Here is a 19794-nt window from a genome sequence, read left to right as displayed (position 1 = left end):
CAAGATCAAACAAGAAGACTTACCAAGAACAACTTGAAGATCATGAAGAACACTATGAATGCATGATATTTTCGAAAAATAAATGCAAGATGCATATGCAAGTGACACCAAACTTATAATGTGACTCAAGACTCAAACAAGAAATAGAAAAATATTTTTGATTTTTATGATTTTCTAATTTTTTTTTCTTTTGGATTTTTTCGAAAATTATATGAAAAAGATGCCTAATACAATAGTAAAAGGTCCTATTTATAATAAACTAGTCACTAGGGTTTACATGAGTAAGTAATTGATGCATAAATCCACTTCCTGGGCCCACTTGGTGTGTGTTTGGGCTGAGCCTGAGTGTTGCACGTGCAGAGGCCATTTGTGGAGTTGAACGCCATTTTCTGTGCCAGTTTGGGCGTTCAACTCTGGTTTTGGATCCTTTTCTGGCGCTGGACGCCAGATTTGGGCAGAAGGCTGGCGTTGAACGCCAGTTTACGTCGTCTATTCTTGGCCAAAGTATGGTCTATTATATATTGCTGGAAAGCCCTGGATGTCTACTTTCCAACGCAATTGGAAGCGCGCCATTTTGAGTTCTGTAGCTCCAGAAAATCCACTTTGAGTGCAGGGAGGTCAGAATCCAACAACATCAGTAGTCCTTTTTCAACCTCTGAATCTGATTTCTGCTCAAGTCCCTCAATTTCAGCCAGAAAATACCTGAAATCACAGAAAAACACACAAACTCATAGTAAAGTCCAGAAATGTGAATTAATCATAAAAACTAATGAAAACATCCCTAAAAGTAACTAGATCCTACTAAAAACATACTAAAAACAATGTCAAAAAGCATATAAATTATCCGCTCATCAGCATTCCATCCTCCTCCATGAAATTAGAGAAGACCAAAGAGCCATGAGGGAGGAGCAACAAAGGCAAGGAAGAGACATAGAGGAGCTCAAGCACTCCATAAGATCTTCAAGAGGAAGAACTAGCCGCCATCACTAAGGTGGACCCGTTCTTTAATTTCCTTGTTCTTATTTTTCTGTTTTTCAGTTTTCATGCTTTAAATTTTGTCTATGTTTGTGTCTTTATTACATGATCATTAGTGTCTAGTGTCTATGTCTTAAAGCTATGAATGTCCTATGAATCCTTCACCTTTCTTAAAATGAAAAATGTTTTAATTGCAAAAGAACAAGAAGTACATGATTTCGAATTCTATCTTGAAATTAGTTTAATTATTTTGATGTGGTGGCAATACCTTTTGTTTTTTGATTGAATGCTTGAACAGTGCATAATTTTGAATTTGTTGTTTATGAATGTTAAAATTGTTGGCTCTTGAAAGAATAATGAAACAAGGAAAAATGATATTGATAATCTAAAAAATTATAAAATTGATTCTTGAAGCAAGAAAAAGCAATGAATAGACAAAGCTTGCGAAATATGGAAAAAAATTGTGGCGAAAAAAAAGAGAGAAAGAAAAAGAAAAAGCAAGCAGAAAAAGCCTATAACCCTTTAAACCAAAAGGCAAGGGTAAAAAAGATCCAAGACATTGAGCATTAATGGATAGGAGGGCCCACAGGAATAAAATCCTGGCCTAAGCAGCTAAATCAAGCTATCCCTAACCATGTGCTTGTGGCGTGAAGGTGTCAAGTGAAAAGCTTGAGACTGGGTGGTTAAATTCGTGGTCCAAAGCAAAAAGAGTGTGCTTAAGAGCTCTGGAAACCTCTAACTGGGGACTCTAGCAAAGCTGAGTCACAATCTGAAAAGGTTCACCCAGTTATGTGTCTGTGGCATTTATGTATCCGGTGGTAATACTGAAAAACAAAATGCTTAGGGTCACGGCCAAGACTCATAAAGTAGCTGTGTTCAAGAATCAACATATTGAACTAAGAGAATCAATAACACTATCTGAATTCTGAGTTCCTATAGATGCCAATCATTCTAAACTTCAAAGGATAAGTGAGATGCCAAAACTGTTCAGAAGCAAAAAGGCTACAAGTCCCGCTCATCTAATTGAAGCTAATCTTCATTGATAAGTTTGGAATTCATTGAATATTCTCGTCTTTTTATCCTATTTTATTTTTAGTTGCTTGGGGACAAGCAACAATTTAAGTTTGGTGTTGTGATGAGCGGATAATTTATACCTTTTTTGGCATTGTTTTTACATAGTTTTTAGTATGTTTTAATTACTTTTTATTATATTTTTATTAGTTTTTATTTAAAAATCACATTTATGGACTTTACTATGAGTTTGTGTGTTTTTTGTGATTTCAGGTATTTTCTAACTGAAATTGAGGGACCTGAGCAAAAATCTGATTCAGAGGCTGAAAAAGGACTACATATGCTGTTGGATTCTGACCCTCCTGTACTCGAAGTGGATTTTCTGGAGTTACATAAGCCCAATTGATGCGCTCTCAATTGCGTTGGAAAGTAGATATCCTGGGCTTTCATCAATATATAATAATCTGTACTTTGCCCGAGATTTGATGGCCCAAACTGGCGTCCAAAGCCAGCCTATAACATCTTGGCGTAAAACGCCCAAACTGGCACCAGAATTGGAGTTAAACGCCCTAACTGGCACCAAAGCTGGCGTTTAACTCCAGGAACAGCCTATGCACGTGTAAAGCTTGAGGCTCAGCCCAAGCACACACCAAGTGGGTCCCGGAAGTGGATTTCTGCACTATCTACACTTAGTTACTCATTTTCTGTAACCCTAGGCTACTAGTCTAGTATAAAAACTACTTTTAGAGATTTATTTTACAGCTTTTGATCTTTTGGAATATCTTTTGATCATTTTCATGTTTGGAGGCTGGCCTCATGGCCATGGCTAGACCTTTTTCACTTATGTATTTTCAACGGTAGAGTTTCTACACCCCATAGATTAAGGTGTAGAGCTCTGTTGTTCTTCACGAATTAATGCAATTACTACTGTTTTCTATTCAATTCACGCCTACTCCTTCTCCAAGATATACTCTTGTACTTAATTCAGTTAAGTCAGAATGAAGGGGTGACCCGTGACAATCACCCAATCCGTGAGATTAGTATCTTCGTGGTATAGGCTAGAATTATTGGCAGCCATTCCTGGGATCCGGAAAGTCTAAACCTTGTCTGTGGTATTCCGAGTAGGATCTGGGAAGGGATGACTGTGACGAGATTCAAACCTGCGAATGTTGGGCGCAAGTGACAGTGTGCAAAAGGATCAATGGATTCTATTCCGACGCTAGCGGGAACCGACAGATGATTAGCCATGCAGTAGCTGTGCCTGGTATTTTTCATCCAAGACGAGAAATCCAACCATTGATTAGCCGTGCAGAAACCGTAGAGGACCATTTTCACTGAGAGCATCCTACAGCTTGCCATGGAAGGAAGTAACGCACGGTTGGAAGAAGGCAATATGAAAGAAGAGGTTCAGAAGCAACAAAGTATCTCCAGACGCTTATTTGAAATTCCCACCAATGAATTACATAAGTAACTTTATCTTATTTTCTGTTTTATTTATCTTTTAATTATCAAAAACTTCATAACCAATTAAATCCGCCTGACTGAGATTTACAAGGATGACCATAGGTTGCTTCAAGCCGGCAATCTCCGCGGGATCGACCCTTACTCACGTAAGGTTTATTACTTAGACGACTCAGTGCACTTGCTGGTTAGTTGCACGAAGTTGTGAGAAAAGTGAGAGATCACGATTCCGTGTACCAATAATCATCAATAAAGGAGATAAAGTATTTCTTACCACTTGAGGACATATCAAGACAATATATGTTAGTGTGAATTATTTTTAATATGTCAAAACTCCTCTTAGTACCTTTTTGAGACTTTTTGGTTTGCTTCCCCTTAATGCAATCCACATTTATCAAAATCAGTAAAGTTTAGAGGTTCAAGAACCCCACCACTTACTAATTTTTTCATTCTTCCAATAAAGATATGTCCCAATCTTCGGTGCCACAATATGGAGAATTTTTCATTCATACTATTACCATGCATAACCATTAAACCTGGTAGAACCTTATTAGCTAAATTGACTTTAAATAAATCACCAATTAAAGTACCATGTCTAATAACATTAGAATTTTTAATAATGTCAATAGCATCATCATAAAAATGTATACATAATCCTTGTTTTACAAGCTTAGATAAAGAAATTAAATTTTTAGAAAAATCTGGAATATAAATAGTTCTTTCCAAAACTAAAATACAACCAGTACTTAATACAGGCCTAAATGTTCTGACGACTTCCACACGTGAACGCATCCGATTGCCCATATAGATGCTCAGTTCACTTCTTATCGGTTTTCTTTTCCTTATGAAACCCTGCATGGTATTTGAAATATGAATTTCAGCACCAGAATCAATCCACCAAGTGTCATGACATATTTCAACAAAATTAGATTCAAAACACACTGAAGAAATAAGATCACAAAAATTAGTACGTTTCTTTTCAAGCCAAACTTTAAACTTTGGGCACTCCTTCTTCATGCGTCCTTTCTTTTTACAAAAGAAACACCGTGCGCCTTCTTTCTTCATAAGATGGGATGCAATACCCTTTTCTTTCTTCTTATGAGCTCGCTTCTTACCATCCTCATTTGTTACCAACAGTGCACTTTCACCAAGCTCCTGAACTAGCTTATGAGTCTACATTTTATGATAATTTTTTGTTTGAATTGAGTGAATTTCATCACATAAACTTGTATTTATTCACTTGAATAGCATGCTTTTTTGAATTCTATCTAAAGTGTAACTAATTGTTGAAAAATGCTTTTTATTCTCCAAATAGTCAATTTAATTCCACTTTTATTCCATTCAATGCTGTGATATGTTTTGTTGAGTGATTTCAGGACCAATAGGCAAGGATGGCATTGAAGAAGTGGAAGAAAAGCATGCAAAGTGGGAGAATCCATGAAGAAACAAAGGAGAAGAGCATTCTGGTACGTGCATACGCACACCTTCCTGTGCGTACGCACAAATGGAGCATTTTGATGCATGCGTACGCACACATAGCTGTGCGTACACACAAGAGGATCTTCAGCAAGTGTGCGTACGCACACATGGCTGTGCGTACGCACAAGTATAAATGTGTGCCTCATTTAGAAAGTCACATGCCTCACGTTTTTGGGAGCCTCTTTGGCCCAAATATGAAGTGCTGAAGCTCTATTATATGGGGACAACATTGCAACACATACATACATCATATTAGCAAGTTTTAGTGAGGTTTTTAATTTTTTTTTTCTATTAGAAAACACTCTCAATTCTCATTAGGGTTTTACTAGGGTTTTAGTAGAGTTTAATATTTACATTTTAATTTTGGATTCAAGCTTGTTTCCATTGTAAGTTGTCCTTAAATTTCTCTTCATTTACACTATATTTACTCATACTTTCTTATAATTAAAGTTACTTTGTTAGTTTAATTACTTGTGAATTCTTGAGTTTCTAGTTAATGAATTTGATGTTTTGAGGTTTATATATGTTTGATTGAGTTACTATTGTTGATTATTTATATTGGTTAGTTATAGTTTCAAGTATCTTTTCGAATTGACTATGTTTTGTTATTGTGCCCACCAAGTGTTTGTTGAAATGCCCATTATGAATATGGAGTATTTTTTCACTCCTTGGCTTGAAATTTGTGTAACTAGGATCCTAGAGTCATTAATGTCCAACATTAAGTGGTAATTTTGGGTTGTTAGTTGTTCTTGTTTCCACTAATACTAGCTTTTTATTAAGCTTAATTAGTAAGTTAGCTAGAATTTGTGGATTAAGGTCAATTATACCTACTTGACTTTCCTCATTGTTTAGGGATTAACGAAGTGGGATTAACTAATTACAATTGCCATGATTGTGGTTATGACAAGGATAGGATTCCTTAACTCTCAACTCCAAATCAAGATTCTTTCATGCATTGAACTACATTCTCATTAGTTTATTACTTCAATCTTTCTTAGTTTGCATTAATTGTATTTTGATCTAGTGGTAGCTTAGTAGTTAATCCTATTCATGCTTGATTACTTCATTGTCTTGCTTGTTTGCTAATTCTAACTCTTGTTATTTCATTGCTTTAGTTTATTTAATTTTTTATTCCTTTAATTTTTATTTTATGCATGAAAACCCCAAATTCACAACCAAACTTGCACACTTGATTGCTAGTTCAAGAAAAACGACTCGGAAAGTAAAATTCCCAGTTTTTATTGAGTTGAATTGTGACACTCTTCTTCTAAACGTTGGTTCGCACCGTTTTTTCGGTTGGGAGCTATACTCGCAACAGATCCATTCTTTTCAATTAGTGAAAATTCCGAATCGATTATCCAAGGTCCATCACTAGCCTTCCTTCCTCTTACACACACATTACTAGTAATTCATTGATGGACCACTTTTCTTTATGTGTGTTGTAAAAAATCTTAAATGGTCCATACTGACAAAAAGAGAATTCAAAATAAGATGCACTAGAAATGAGTTAGAGATCTCAACCTCTAAAGCCTTTAGTTGTGCTGCTATGTCTCTCAATATCATGATGTGCTCATGCATACCCCTTACGTTGGTAAGCCTCATGGATGATAATTGTGCTATTAAGGTGCTTGCAAGTATCTTACTAGAAGACTAAATTGTTCATCAATAGCCTTCATGTAATCCTTGACATTCTTGCAATCAGGAATTGAATACCGAATACTAGCTGAGATACAAAACTTAATGAACATCATATTTAAATGGTTAGAGTTCTCCCACCGTTCTTATAATGCTATCCCGGCCCGATTACTAGCATCAGTAGGTGCTGGAGGCTCTTCCCTATGAAGAGCATGGTCAAGGTCTGCACACCTTAAGTGAAAAAGAACCTTATCTTTCCATTCCTTATAGTTGTCACCACTTAACAAATAAACTCTAGATACAGTTTCAGATATCATTGCTGTTGTAAATAATAAATCATGCTTACATTACTCAACTTTAAATGGGCACATCAAAATCTATAACATATAATAATACATGCTAATGCAAGTTATATGAAAATAAATATGAGAATCATAATGACATTAAAAATCTACCTATAGACAAAGACTTTAACACACATAATATTTATTATATTGACCAAAATGTTGAAACTAAAAAATAAAATATTATTTTTTAATATTTGTAGGCTGATTAATAAGTAAACAATGTTTTTTATTTCAACTTAATTGTCTGTGAATAACATAATAAATTTTTGTGGGAAAGTTCATTATATAATTCACAACAATTACAAATATATCATATTGACCTCTATGTGATTTCTTTAAATATAACTATTATCAAATATGTTGCGTAGAGATGTTCATGAATCAGATCTGATCCACATATCCGCGGTATTTATCCGGATCGGATCCAAAAATTGCGGATATCGATCCGATCCGCAAGGTTATCGGATCTGATCCACAAGTAAGTAAATATTTTTTTATGTTTATGTTGTATTATTTTATTTTTATTATTTAAAAAAAAATATGTTTAATAATATTTTAAGAGTAAACATATTTTTTTTTACTGAAGATAGGGATACTCGAACCGGCGACCTCTTAGATGAGTATGGGGAGACTATGCCATTTGAGCTATAACTCATTCGCTAAGAGTAAACATATTTAAAAGTTTAGAAAAATAGTATTTTATTGATATTTTTTAAATAAAAATAAGTTTTTTAAAATATTTATATATTTTGCAGATATATCTGAGATCCGATCCGCAAATGTGCGGATCGGATCCAAACTAAAAAATCGCGAATATTGGATCCAATCCAATAATTTTAGTACGGATCGGATCGAAATATTGGCTATATCCGCTCTGATCCGCATTCACGCCTAATACTATGACTACTCTTCAATAAGTCATATATTAATTACAATATAATATACAGCGAAAGAATTTATATTACATGCAAACATAATCATGATCATCAAATAAATAAATCAAGTATGGTTATAAAATTAAATATGTTCCAACGGCCTAATATTTTTTGTAAAAACTGGAGTATTTAAGTTCAACACTCACTCAAAACAAATTTTGTAATTTTATAGCAATTTTAAATTCAAAACTGAAGCCCAGTTAAAAAGAAAAAAGAGAAATGGGCCAAACATATTTACTAATGAATGAAAGAGTCAATGAAACCTAATGCAATGCATGTATAGTGCGCTGTCTCCTTCCAGTTTTTATCATCTTCTTCTTCTTTCCCTTTTTTTTTTAAATAAATGCAAAATGAAAAGGAAAATTTTTTGGTGAAGACGCCAAAAATAAACATGTAATACTGATATTACATGTCAAATTTAGATGATAATACGGGTAAGATGCATTGATTGTGGAGTAGTTGTGAATTTCGATTTTTGTTTTTAGCCAATAAAATTAATAATATTAATTCATAATTAAATGTTGATATATTGGACATATTTAGACCAATTAAAAGAATTTAAGTAGTAGGTCTATCAGGTAGAATAAAATAGAAAATTCTTTTTTTTTAAGATTGTATTTTTTTTATAAGTATATGGACTTTAGTAGCAATCATTTAGAATAAAAGAAAAAAAAAATAGCCGAAAAATAAATTTTAGAGTAAATACTTAATCTGGTCTTTGTCCATTTTTACAAAGGACAAAGTGATTTCTGTCCAAAAAAAGGGATATTTTGTAAAACCCATAACTTTTGGAAAAAATCTCATTGCGAGTCAATTTCAAATTATTTATTCATTAAGGATTTTATTTTTCCGAAATTAATTTTTAGAGTAAACTACCATTTCTACCCACGAAAGTTGAAAACGCTGACATATCTATCCATAAAAAAGGAAATTACCATTTGTACCCATAAAAAATGGTTTTTACAAGCAAAATTTGATTTAAATAATTGTGATTTTAGAAATTAATACTTTAATTTTTATGAATAAAGAAAATTAATTATATTATTTCTAATTACTGAATTAGAGCATTTCTTTGAAATTAATTTTGTAATTTATGATCAAATAATATTTTTTTTAAAGGTAATTTTGTTGAATTGAAATTTGTTTCCAATTATGCTATTACCCCCTAATTCTATTAAAAATTACCTAAGCTACCCCCGGCTAAACCCTAACCCAGTTACCCATCCCCTCTAACCTTACAGCCACAAAAAATCCTTCCCCAACACCCAGCAGCAGCAACGCTACAATGAGAAAGCAAAGAAGCAGAAACGGAAGAGACGAGAGGGAAAGGAGGAAGGAGACGCGCAGTTGCGCCATGCCCAGCCGCATCCATGGTCACCGGCTGAGGTTGCCGTTCACGTCAAGCCGCTACCAATCGCCGAACTGCTGCGCGGAAGAAGCCGTGCCGTCACCGCCAGTGTCGTTCGGTTTATAGAGCCCATGCCTCGTGTTGCCGTTAAGGGAGAAAGGAGCACGAGCTATAGCCACGGACAGAGAGGAGAGCGCACACGGAGGTGAGGTTGTTAATGTCGTAGTCGCGTGAGGATGCACCTCCGCGCTTAGCCGCCATCGCATCCCGCCCTACCGTCACCACAGAGCCGCCGATCCGTCATTTAGCCACCACCGGAGAGAGCCCACGAAGAGTGAGAGACAGAGAGATTTAAGGCTGAGCTGGGGTTCAACCACCGTCCCCAGCCGTGCTCGCGTCTCTGGCGCTGCCTCCGTCGAAACTGCCGCCGTCAAAAAGGGGTGCAGGCCGCCGCAGGTGTCGCTGCCAGAAAAGGGAGCTGCGTCTTTGTGATTCTAACCACTGGGAGTGGTTCTGTGACTTCCGAGACCACTGCCGAAGCTTCTGGCTGTTTCTGCCGTCGTTGGAAAACTCTACCGGTAAGGGTTTTAATTGAGGTTTCTGTCTTTTTGGATTTCGAGAAGGTTTTGATGCTGCGTGGTTATTATAGTTGATCCACTGGAGCTTCTGGCCACTACTGGAGCTGTTGCCGGGTTGGTTCAGAATCGCAGCTGCCTCATTGTGTTATTTCGGTTAGTAAGTATGTTTCGAAAAGCCTCGCGTTAGTATTTTATTGTGTTTGGTTAATGAATATGAGTTTTGGTAACGTGGGTTCGAGTCCTAATTATATATGTTGCGATTAGAGTCGTAGTGGTTGTTGAGAACGCAAGTGGAGCTGAAGTTTTGGTTGCAGTCGTTTCGGGTCGAGACGAAAGGATTCAGTTAACGAGGTTGGGTTGTGGTTTCAACGTGTCGAGGTAAGGGCTTTTCCATAAAACTATATTTTATATATTGGAATTATTACATATGGATATTGATGTGAGACAATTTATATTTGGTGATTGTATCAGTCTTATGTATTATTTGGTTGTCTTGAATGATTATGAATGTTTGTTTGACTGGATTGTTGTGCAGCTTTGTGAAACAGAATGTTTTTGAAGCTGATTCTTTTAAAGATTTGGGATCGAGTTTAATCCGTTGGAAATTGATTTGAGTTGAGTTGGTTTTCTTGATAATGTGAAAAATAGACACACTTTTGGATTCAGCCTGATTTGCTTTAATTGATTTGGTTTGATAAATGAATTGTTGTTGAACTATTTCTTTAAAGTTTTGGAAATGAGTTTAATCGGTTGATAATCATTTGATTTTTGAAACGGTTTCCTTGAGATATGAAAATGAGGTGACTGTTGGATTTAGCTTGCTCTTGAACTGATTTTGGATTTGGACCGTTGAAAAGGATTGTGGAACGGTTTAATTGGGACCCGAACCGGGTGGCAAAGTCCAAGTTTTAGAGGAGGTTTTGCCGAAATTTCGATAGATTCCGGGATTTTATTGAAATGCTATTTGGAATATTATGAGTTAAACACTTCTACTATCTTATTTGAATTATTAAGAAGGGGATGACTTATGCTTTTGAAATGAATTATTAAAAAGAAAATTGTGATTTAGTCTTGTTTCTTAAGAAAAGTATTATATCTCCCTTGTGAACAAGTTATTTAGATGAAACTTATGCTTTAAGGCTAGTTTAAATGTGAAAAGGGTTTATGTCTTTGAATTTGACTTGATGGTTTCAATTAGAGGAGTTTCAGTGACTTTTAAAGAACCTGAACGTCTATTGACAAGTTTCATTCTAAAATGTTTTGGGAAAAGTGGTAAGTACTCTTTAAATTCTGAATTTTTGCAAGACTAAAACAATTTTTGAGTAGTTTGAAACACTTTAGAATTTATCATGGGGTTGAAGCTAGTTTTGTTTAAGTGAAGGAAACGGCCTTAGAAGGAGTAATTGATTACATGACTCGGTTTGGCTTAGATCCTATTTTATTACTCAAATCAGGAAGCCAAGGTTTTAATGATTTTAAGTGAATTTGAGGAAATGAGTTATGTTATTCTCCCCTAAAGACTTGAGACTCTGCCGAGAAACTTTTGTTATAAAATCCCGTTATTGGATGGATGATTTTGAATATTTCAAAAGAGATCTTTAATTTGCCATGGTTTTGGAAGTTTTGGAAAGAGGATGCCGATAGTGGCTTTGTTTTTAAAAGGGGAACTTACTTTGAGTAAGAGGGGCTTATGAGCCTGAAATGATTTGAGGAATGAGAACTTTAAAGCCAAGGCTAAAAAGAGTTGAAATTTGATTTCAAAGTGAAGTGAATTGAGAAAAAGTGATTTATGGCTTGAATGCTGATTTTATGAATTTGATAATGTTAGATGGTGGAAGTGTTATTTTGTTATGAGCCGAAATGGCTATGTATGATAATGAATTTTGGCTGATTGCGGAATATGTTATGAGCCGGATGGCTGACTATGAGTCATGAATTTAAGCCGGAAGGATGAAATGAATGTTGATTTATGGCTGAGAATAAATGCATATATGCTGAGATATTGATATTGTGATTTCGCACTTCCACCTATCTGAGATACGAGTTTCCCTGGGTGAAAGCAGTGGCTAGCCACCACGTGCTCCAGGTGGAGATTCGATACTCTGCTGACCCTATGTCGTAAGTGTGGCCGGGCACTGTAAAAAGTCCCGAATGAGCTCGCCCCCATAAATATACACCAGTGAGGGTGTTGGATATATATGAGATTATGATTTATGTTGAGTATAACTCGAGTTGGGGATGCACGACAGAGGGACAGTCCAATGGTTAGCTACCAGGACTTGTTGGGTTGGCTTTATAACCGACAGATGATATCATCAGCCACTAGGACATGCATGCATCATATGCATCTATGTGACATTGTTTGGGTGTGCATATTGTACTTGGTTTGCCTTTGTGATTACTTGTGATTAACTGCTAATTGTTCTACTTGCAGTAACTATTTGTTTGTGCTTGAACTTTCCTATTTGTGCTTGCGATTGAGACTCTGTTGGACTGTGGTGATTGGTTGTTGGTTGGGTTGTTTGGGCCTAGAGCCATGGTTGATCATGAGATGGGTCGAAGGCCATGTCTGGTTGATATTTTCTGGTTTGGAAAAGTATGAAAGGCTACTTTGGTTTAGCATAGATAAACCTTTTGAAGGGCTTTTGAATTTTATGTTACATGAATAGTTTCCTCTATCAAAAAGATTTCAGATTTTCTTGATAGTAAACCTTTTGCTTTTGAAAAGATGCATAAGGCGGTTATTAATCACTGAAATGATTTTATCTCGCGTATCCTATTATAGTAATCCTCAAAAACCCTCTACTGAGAACCCTTTTGAGGATGATGTTCTCAACCCCCTACAAATTTCCCTTTTCAGGATATGGACGCAGAAGTCACGAAGAGTTTATTTAGTTGTTGTTGAGATGCTCTGTATTGCTTTAGTTATTATTTATTATTCCCTCGCCTTTATCTTTATACATTCTGTAAGAGGGATATGAATTGTATTGGTTAATGCTTGTAATATTATCCATCACTATATATATATATATATATACTCTTCTCGAGTTTGTAAGTTGTATGGTATGTATAGATGTACGTTACCGAAAATAGTATTTTTGGAGCGGTATTGCGGTTTAAAGTTTTAAACTGGCTCATATTTTAGTATTAAATAGTATAAGAGTCGTCGTAATGTCCGAGCTATCAGAGTCGCGCAGCCGGAAGCGTGAGCTTTGATAGTTAGGGTGTTACACATTTCGACCCTCAATCTTTTTATTTTGGGACAATACGATTCCTCTGTTAAAAAATCTGTTAAATAATAACAAAAATTAGTTTTTTGGGGGGTTTTAATTCTCCATAAACTATTAATAAGTTTGTTTTTGAAAAATTCCTTCACCAATGGTGGTTAAGTAAAGAAAAACCATTGATGAAAATGATGCCATAAAAAAAACTAATTGTAGTACAATAACTTTTAAAGGAAAAAAATAGCATCGAATAAGAAATGAAAGAAAAGAATTTTAATGTTGATAATATTGGTATTGGTGATGATGACGGTAGAGGAGATAATGATGATGATAAAGTATCGTTACACAATAAAAATAATAGAGGTAGGAGTGATAATAATGAGGATGAAGAAGGTAGTGGTAGTAGTGATAGTAATTAGTTATATTGTTGAAAAGAATTTTGTGGGGTTTTAAAATCTACAAAATACAAATAAAATCCAGACAAAATTAATTTTTGTTATTATTTAACAATTTTTTAACAGATGGATCGTATTGTTCTTGATGAGTTTGGAAAACTCTAATTTAAATTAATGATGATCAAACATTATTAAAAAAATTAATTGCAAAATTATTAATTTGATTCCAATTCATATATGTTAATTAAAATAATTTTGCTATGCAGGATTTGCTATTGGACCGAAAAGAAAAGAAAAAAATTGCAAGCCCAATTGTGTTAAGAAAAAAAACACACTCAGCCTTGGATTAAGTTGAATTAATTATTGTGGCTGAAGCAAGTTTTTGTTGGTTGGGCCAATATATTGAAACTAGCCCATTTTAAATCCTTGCTACCAAGACCAAAGCTTGGTCCGAAACCAATAATGAAAGAAAGCAAAGTTTCATGCTTCCAACGGATCCCACTTTCAAGTAGTGATGGATTTCAAATTCAATTAACTTGAATTAACTTGCATTGGGAACCATGAGAGAGAAATTGTAATTGATTTGATTGATTGCCTTAATGAGGCACGCTACTCAGCAAAGAGAAATGGGAAACTTAATTCACTCTAATTCTCTCTCTTTGTTGCATTGATTATTGTTCAAATTTTTTCTCTCTACTCTCTCTTCTCTTTCGGTCACTTCTCAGGAAAACTATGGAAGTTATAGCAAGCTACCGAAGAGAAGAAGAAGCAAGTAACAAGACCATTGTAATGATGGCAAGAAAAAGAAAACAAAAAGTATGTTGTGACTGAGATCTTCACCAAAATAAGGTAAGATTTGGTGAAGTAAGCTCATGCTCTTCATACCAAAAATGGATGAAGAAGATTTTGGTCAGAGAAAGAAGATCTCAGAGGCATGGCTCGTCTCTGCTTTGTGTTCACTCATCACAGAAGGTAGCTAGGAAGGCTATGTGAAGGAGGAAGCAAAAGTGGAGCAGGAGGAGCTATCATGCATCAAGAAGCATCAAGGGCTAGGAATCCTACTTGGAGTGTAAGTCAAGTTGGATGGCTCAGATTGATGAAGCTTGGTGTAAAGGGAAGACTCAGAGGTAATTGCATGTTGGTTTTAGCATTCGGTTATCTCTCCTCTCTCTCTCTCTCTCTCTCTGGCCGAACTTATTTTTGCATGAAGAAGAAGAAGATTAGCTTGGTTCAACAGTTTTAACCGTGGAGGCTTCCCCTTCTATAAATAAGGGAGAACAGCCAGGGCTTGAAGCAATGAGTGAGAGTGCAAGGCACAGAGTTCTCATAGCTACCTAAGCTAACAGAAGTTCTTCTCCTTCAATGTTCTTCATTTTGTATTTTTCTGTTTAGTTTTGTCTGTCTTGAGTCTCATGGAAAAAGGCAAACAGTGAGGTTTGTAAGTAAAAGCCATAGAGGGGAAAAAGACAGAGTATACAAAATTAAAAGAAAAAGCCATAGATGTCCTTAGAGGTCCTTTGTACATCTATGTTGTGTTTCATGATTCTGTAGGAATCCCCTTGCAAGTTGGGTTAGCACTTAGCAGTTGAAAGCTTGGCAGTAACCAAGTCAAGTTCAGGATTGGGGATTAGATTCTAGACTTGTCCCAGATAGGAAGGGTAGTTCCTAGGGAGAATTGGTGTATGTAATCATGAAGATTATAGTGAAATTCTATCATTGTTGTGATGGAGACTGGATGTAGGCTGCATTGCACTTGGCAGCTGAACTAGGATATATCTTGGTATGATTTTCTCTCTTTTCTCTACTCCATTTCTATTTCTGCTGCATAGGAGATAAAACTGAAAAATATCTCGTGCCGGGTTATGAGATAAAAAGAAAAAGTCTCGTGGCTGGGTATGAGACAAAAATAAAAAAGTCTCCAGAAGTTGTTTCAAAGACCATCAAGTTTTAAGAAGTGAAAAAGGGGCTAAGATTCAACCCCCTTCTCTTAGCCACTGAAAACCATTAATTCTAAAATAAAATGGTTGAGGTCCGAAGTGTCCATTTTTTTTATAGGAATCGCGTTATCTTTCGTGAAAATAGATAAGGATCGGATTGAATCTTTAACTCTAAATTTTATTTTGACTGAACAACATAATTTTTTATTGTATAAGCTATGATAAGAACAAAAATATAGAGAGAATGAACAAAAGAAAAAAAAAATGAATATCTAACTTTTAAGTTTGAAAAATAATTGAAAAAAGTAAATAGTAAATTTTATATTTTTAATCCTATAAAATTGATATTTGTCCTTTTTTTTATGTCACTAATATGAATTTGTATCTTCTTATAATCAATTCTTTATTCCTATTTTACTCGCATCTGATTTGATTTCAATTCTTATTTATTTGTACTTATTCTAAAATTTTTAATATTTTATCCTTTATTCTTATTTTACTCACATCTGACTTGATGCCAATGCTTATTTATTTGTTCTTACTCTAATTTCTTGATATTTTATCACTAGTTTCATACAGTTAACTTAAATCAGGTCAACAACTTAAATAATAATATTATTTTTAAAATTATTACTAATAATTCTCTTTTAATTTTTTTTTTCTTTTTGTAGCATGTATTAATTAATTTATATTGTACAACAATAATTTTAACATAATTATGATAAGGTATGATAAATAGTAAAAATAATTTTAATTTGTGGCAATTTAAAACAGTAAGTGAGTTTTTTAATAACGTTATACTTATCTAGATAATATGTTAGTAAAACAAAATAGACCACGTATTGAACCCATCAATAATTTATAAAAATATTCAAAAATTTAACATATTATTTTTTCCAATATCACGTATATATTTCGTTTTTTTATTTTTTTAAAAAGTTCTCTTACCCTTCTCTTTTGGATTTAATATGAAAATTTATATTACACCAACAAGAGAAACAAATGTATGGAGAGCTCTACAACCAACCTAAAAACAACGTCTTGTGAGCTATTAGTCTCCGTACATGCGTTGCACTAACACCTAAACACGTAGAGTAAGCATCACAAGCTTACTTTCATTATCAGAGAATTTCCCCAATAAAAAAGAAGAACCAAATGAAGAATAAGCACGGCAAGATTATTGCTAGCCCTCACTCTTCTACCACAAAAATAAATAGGCAACATTCAAGTCATGGTAGTTTGAGAAAGTCATTTAGAGATATTTATGTTATTCTCTTTTCTCTTTGTTTGAGTCTCTTAATTAGATTTCAAAAATATTCTTTCATTAGAAAATATTAAATATTCCCCATTTTGACATAAGTACGAACATTTTTTGGATGATGTTAAATAATTTTAAAATTTAATAACAAACTTAAATTTTTTTAATTCAAAATAATTCATGTTCATACTTTTTTCAGATAATAATGGCTAGGCAGAAGTAATTTTTACTTTGATATCACATATTAGATATTTTATAAAAGTCAATAATTTACGTACCTCCAGTCATAAACATAGAATCTTTGATTTAATTTGAAACTTCCAATTCTTGAATTACCAACCCAGATAGAGTATTTGTTGTTGTGATCATTAGAATTGGAGACCCAAACTTTATGAATTTTTATAAACAGTCGTATTCTTTCTATAAAAAAACAAATCAACCGCCAATATAATTAATTAATAATTACAATACCACCAATACTAATTTCTTTATTAACAAATTAGATCACAAATAAAATAAAAATTATAATTTCCTGTATAAATTGGAAATTTAGATATCTACGAATTTTTAAAAAATGAAAAAAAAAACTCAATAAAAATTAAAAAGAAAAGAAACATCATCCGAATTATCATTACAAAGCCAATCTTGATTGCCTATTAGAGCCTTTAATACATCAGATTATTCATATAAAAGTTCATCTAATCTATATAAACACTAATACATACATGATACACCATCATCCACAGCAAAGAGCAACTTGAAGTGTGAATTTAATTTCACTTTGGCTAACTCCTTTTCAATGGCATTCTTAGCAGTCTTAAGATCCTCATCAAAGAGCATATTCCAATGGTCATCCCACTTGATGATTAAGAAACTTCAAATATTCAATTTCAAATTCTTTTCGCCACTGTGCATGATTAAAAAAAACTGAGACACAATCATAAAATAATTGTATGGAATTAAAAAAATCACTGAAATCACAAGATAATTAATAAGATAAACAACAAATGCAAGGTAAATGAAAATTACAGAAATCATTCAGGCTAACTTACCAGAAGGTAGAGCAGTTAACAAGGAAAAAAGATCTTGCTAAAGGCAGCAATAGAGACTAAACTACAATGAAGACGATTTTGCCTCTGACGATCTTATTAGATGGTGACGCAACAAATTAAAGATGACGACGCAACAAAGACGGCGATGTTTCTACCTCTGCCAAAGACAAAGACGATAATGCTTTCACCATGATTTCGCCTCTGGCGACGATGATTCTCTCGAGTGCGGATGATTCTGCGGTGATGATTTTACTCTGGCGCGTGACAACAATTCGAAGAACTATAGATCTATTTTCGAAGTTCTACAATATCTCATTGTCGTAAGACAAAACATAGCTTTCTCAATCAACTAAGTGTCTAGTTTATGTGTTGTCCAACAATACAACAATGAAAAACTGATTATAGGTTATTGTCTTCTTCAGATCTTGATTGGACAATAAGTATGGATGATAGGAAATTGTGAGTGTAAAATCCGGTTAATTAATGACCAATTAAATCATAAATTAAAATATATTTTAGAAAGTGAGAAATGAGATTTTTATGGTTTAATATGATAGAGGAAATTAAAACGAAAATTTTGACACCAATTTTAAAGAAATCGGCCCAAAATTGGGTCGAACGGGCCAAACCGGACCAACCGGACCCAAGGGCCCAGCCAAGCCCTCATTCATTAAAGAGAGTTCAGCACTCTCTCCCTTCTCAAACACACACACGTTGAAACATAGAAAGGGAAAGGGGGGAAGATCAAAACCCTTGCTCCTATTCACTTCCAACTTTTATTGATCATAACTTTTGATCCGGAGCTCCGATTGACGCACCGTTTATGGCCACGTGATCACGGCATTGAACTCTACAAAACCCATATCATTATTCTTGACGTAAGCCATAGCTTAATCTTCAAATTCACAGCCCTTGATTTCGAATTTGTTGGGAAACAATGTTGAAATTGTGAGCTTCTTTGTATTATAGGATCAAATTAACTTGAAGGGAAGGCTTGTTCTTCCTCCCTTGATCCTTGGGTAAGGTAAGAGGTCCCAAAACTTTAGTAAAATATTGAATTTAAGGTATGGGGTATTGAGTTATTGTGTTTTGGTGTAATATTGTGGCTTAGGCATTAAATATATGTGTATTGGAGCTTGATTGGTGATTTTGAAAAGCTTTTGAGTGGAGCACCAGGCTTGGAAATTGTTGGTGAAGCTTTGAAATATTAGAAGTTGAGAAAAAGTAAAATTTGAAGTGTTCCGGGTGGAACGGAAATCGGCCAAGGTATAGTTTCGGTTTCCTGTATCTAAAATATAATGTGGTTAGAAAAACGTAGGCAAGTGACCCTAGGATAGGGCTTTGGAATGTTGATGTAATTGTTGGATAAATTGGATTGAGTTAAATATGTATGAATGATGGTGAAAATGATTCTGAGTGGTTGTACTGGTTGGTAAATCATGTAATGTTGTATGAGATATAGATTAATATATTGGATTGATGATAGAGTTGAGACTCTTGTTGGTGAACATGATTTGATGTATGAAATTGATTTTGGAATATATATATATATATATATATATATATATATCCAACCCCCTCTAAAATAACATGTAAGTTACCCTTCATTATGTGTCACATTGTAATTGGTCCTTATCTTAACCATAATTGGGTTATTTTATAATTTATTATTTGAGATTAGAAATGATATAATTTTTTAAAATATCAAAACTCAACTCCCGTTAATTGAAGCACATTCTACTCCTCCATTCTTTCTTCGTCGCTTCATCACCTAGATTCGGTCCTTCCAAGCACTGTCGCGTTCGTGACAAGAAACTCCAACGTCGTTGCCATCTACTGCCCTCCCACACAACCTCTCTTTCCTTAGTGCATCATCCCTTAGTCACGTCGTTGAATTCCGTAGCCCGTAACTTCATCGTCCTTCCTAGTATAGCCAATGCCTCTTTTTGCCATGAATCACTGCTTATCCACCTAATTAATGGTTAATTTGGTTATTAAATTTTTTTATTAAAAAAATATATCTTTATTTAATTACGTGATGGAACATATATTTATATGTAAAATATAATATAATAAAATAAATCTATTCAAAGTATTTAAAAGTATAATTAAAATCATGAACATACAAATATAATAATAAAATTTGTACTCCAAACAAG

At 34.2% G+C, this 19794-nt stretch overlaps 1 long non-coding RNA gene across 1 annotated transcript in view; it reads right to left on the bottom strand.

Moving 5' to 3' along the window:
- The window catches only part of LOC110267553, a 21529-nt gene extending 4139 nt beyond the window's left edge, over positions 1 to 17390 (bottom strand). Inside the window, exon 1 of the long non-coding RNA XR_002355305.1 lies at positions 17256 to 17390. This is a non-coding gene — a long non-coding RNA (uncharacterized LOC110267553). The remainder of the gene's footprint in view (positions 1 to 17255) is intronic.

This window comes from Arachis ipaensis, chromosome B10, assembly GCF_000816755.2.
Source record: "Arachis ipaensis cultivar K30076 chromosome B10, Araip1.1, whole genome shotgun sequence".
NCBI lineage: Eukaryota > Viridiplantae > Streptophyta > Magnoliopsida > Fabales > Fabaceae > Arachis > Arachis ipaensis.
This window is presented reverse-complemented; position numbering and strand designations above follow the sequence as displayed.